The sequence below is a fragment of the Amphimedon queenslandica genome, unplaced genomic scaffold (assembly GCF_000090795.2).
Source record: "Amphimedon queenslandica unplaced genomic scaffold, v1.1 AMPQUscaffold_9170_Cont18881, whole genome shotgun sequence".
Classification (NCBI taxonomy): domain Eukaryota; kingdom Metazoa; phylum Porifera; class Demospongiae; order Haplosclerida; family Niphatidae; genus Amphimedon; species Amphimedon queenslandica.
In genome coordinates, this window is record NW_003550558.1 from 1 (window position 1) to 3286 (window position 3286).

The window sequence follows — 3286 nt, forward strand, 5'->3', positions numbered from 1 at the left end:
TACTTGTTCATACCTGGTGCAGAAGTCTCAAAAAGGTGGTTACAAAATTAATATAAAAAACTAGTTTTTGGCTATTATCTCAGTCATTTCTCATTACATTGACACGAGAATAGTTCAGTCCATGTAACAAACAATACACTATTATGATTCCAAGACTTACTAGCTAACTCCGTTCGAGAGTCTAGAAAAGGTGGTTACAAAGAAAAATGGAGGTCTTCTAATTTTGTCATGTAAACATGAGGCCTGTTGACAAAATGAAATGAGAATATATTTATTAGGTCTACTGAACAAAACAAAAGACCTATATACCTTCTTTCACAAAAATAAGTGAGTCAAGAAAATTCTTAAAAACATAGACAGAGAGAAAAGCGCCAAGGATAGAGCTATGCTGGTTATGACGTTTACAGATGAACTTCAAAGAGTTAATTGGATACCGACTTCCTGTTTCATATCCATGTGTGTATGTAGTATCTATGCTGTAATGAAAACCCACCAGCTGTTGCAGAGCGGGTCCGTTGTGGTCCGCGCGGGTCCGCTGCGGCCCGCCAAATTTTTTTCGTCTACAAAATTTTTGGTCCGGGCGGGTCCGTCCGGTCCGGTCTGTCCGGTCATAGATACTATATACCCCTGGATACGAAACTCTTCTATGCACACATATAAAATCCCATAAGGAAACGTCATAAACGTCACATCCGGCTGTCCTCACCCTTGTTTCGCTGCATTCATGGCTGCCAGGGTAAGTAAAACAATCACAGTAGCCTATTCGTTTGTTAAAGTAGCTGAATGATCCCTCAGAAGACTTTGCAAAGCCTTTATATATTGAAATAATGCTCATAAAAGATAGTTTGAGTGCATATTATAGTTCTACAATGGATTTCATAGCCTACTTCTTGTGTACATTCACTCAAGCCACTTTTTTAGCTTAACTCTGTTGAATTAGGCCAACATTTTTTATTGTACTGATAGGTTATTGTTTACTAGTTGTAGTGGGGCTATTATTTAGAGTTTGTGTTAAGTAAAAGAGCTGTTATTTTCTAAATCTTGGTTTTTCAAGCCCCACCTTTCTAGCCAATTTTTCTTTGTAATACTTGACTTAATTGGAACTTTTTCTATATGGTTTTGTAGCTTGAGAATAGGTAGTTGTAGTGGGCCTATTCTCAAAAGGAGTGTATTTTTAGTTTTGGTGCAATCGTGTTGTCAAATTCATCATTTTTAGGTGACAAGAGATGGGAAAGTCATGCATTGGTAGACTGCATATACTAAAAGAAAAGGAAAGTTTCAGCAATTATAATGCATGATAAATGTCAAGTTTTATTGTATTATTGTACATAAAATCACACTTTTATTAGCAATAATAATAATACTTTTTATCATTGTTTTATTTTTATTCTCAATGAAAACGTAATTGGGCGAAGCCCACTAGTTCGAGTAGAGTATGTTTGTCTGTCTGTCTGTCTGTACACGTACGTCACCCCTATTTATCCGTATGAAAAATTTTCCTATTTTAATAACCTAATCTTAATCTTCTTTGAAAACGGGCGTGGTCACAGTGAAATAAAATGGCGCCAGCTATCAATTCTTCATTGTTCTTCATGTTCTTGACCTTATAAGTTACAAGTCACTCACTTGAGTCAGCAAGAATGCAAGAGAAGTCTCTACTGTGAGCTTGTAAAGCCTCCACAACTACTGACATAACCTATGACTGCAGTTACTGTCTCTGGCTTCCAACACAACTTTTTTGCTGCAGAATGTGATAAACTGATAAAGAAAATTTGTATTTCCAAGCATGATAACTTCATTACAAACTTACAAACTACTGTATTTACTCATGTACATGTACAATAATGTAGCTCTATACCATATAACCTTTAAAAAATATAGCGTGGTTAGGGGGCTGAGCCCCTTAATGTTTTACATTCGTCTAGTATGACGTATTTCCGGTGAAACAAGCCTCAGAACATCCGGTCGGGCCGTGTTTCATATCCAGGGGTATATAGTATCTATGGCTCTATATTGACCCACGTACGCGACCTTAGTGAATAGTGATGTACAGTTTATTTTTATAATAATTTTTTCCCTTCAACTTCCTGTTATAAATGGCTACCAGATCGATCATAATATGGACCACTCCCAAATCCTCTGTCAAACATTGTCACAGATTTTTATTCACTAGTAGCTCAGTGTTTGGTCTGAGTGACCTTTTTAGAAAAGTTGTTTTTGGGAATGAAAATGAAAGGTAACCATAATAATAATAATAATTAGTGTTATCATGCATAATTTTTATTGATTAATGCATTGGTTACTTATTATATATATATAATGAATATGTACAAGTTATTGTTCATCATGCTATATCATGTCTTCATTTTAGTCTATTGCCCTACAAGATGGTAGCTCCTAAAGAGCCCAAACTCCGTCCATTGAAGTTGAGCAGGAACGAGCTTGAGCTGAGAGTTAAAGAAATGGCGACCACTATCTATCTTACCTATCAGTGATAATGACGATTGGACTAGAAATAGAATTGATCATAATTTGGAGATAAAGAGCAAAGTAAGTTATGGTGTACAATACTTTTACAAATTAATATTTAAAATATTCCAAGACTTTAATTGTAAAACAATAGCTATGTAAACAATATCAATATGTGAATGTAATTTATACGTCAATGTATACACCATATGTGAATGTGTAGCTGAATATTTTAATTCCAAACAAGGTATAACATAATAATAACATGCCAAAATTAAGTATATTATTAAATTCCGTTACATTGCTATAAGGAAAATTGAATTTGCAGTATAATAATTACTGAACATTTGCTTGCTCAATTTATGATAATAAATGGATTTTGCTGGCAAGATGTTTTAAGATAGCTATGTTTTCATTTCTAATGTTTTGGTTACACTAAAAACCTCAAACTGAAGGCTTCTTATGGGATATAATTTGGGACTGGATTTGTTTTTTTGAGCTTCTAATTAAAATTTCTTTATGATACTTTATCACCAACTTGCTAAATGCACATCATGCATACACAGGAAAACAGTCACTAATTATAATTATTTTTGTATTCATCAGTAGCTCATACATATATGTACATAAGGATAATTTTATATGCTCATGCCTTACAACTTTTATTTAACTAATTTTTTATTTAATCTTTTATCATTAGATCCTTTACGAGTGTGAGAAGCAGTTCCAGCGACAGATACCCAATAATGCTCTAAAAGGCATATCAACTCTTGGGGACATTGTGTCATTCTTTCACACTCCTCTTGCCCCTCCCCCT

The 3286-nt window shown here is 34.3% G+C and overlaps 2 long non-coding RNA genes across 2 annotated transcripts; one reads left to right on the forward strand and one right to left on the reverse strand.

Moving 5' to 3' along the window:
* Window positions 1-64: 64 nt before the first annotated feature.
* On the reverse strand, window positions 65-480 carry LOC109590994 (uncharacterized). The gene is made up of 2 exons (XR_002189607.1): window positions 310-480; window positions 65-243 (listed from the first exon to the last, which is right to left on the reverse strand). It is a non-coding gene; the product is annotated as an uncharacterized LOC109590994 (long non-coding RNA).
* Window positions 481-1954: 1474 nt separating this feature from the next.
* Window positions 1955-3280, forward strand: LOC109590993 (uncharacterized). The gene is made up of 3 exons (XR_002189606.1): window positions 1955-2236; window positions 2372-2550; window positions 3170-3280. It is a non-coding gene; the product is annotated as an uncharacterized LOC109590993 (long non-coding RNA).
* Window positions 3281-3286: the final 6 nt, after the last annotated feature.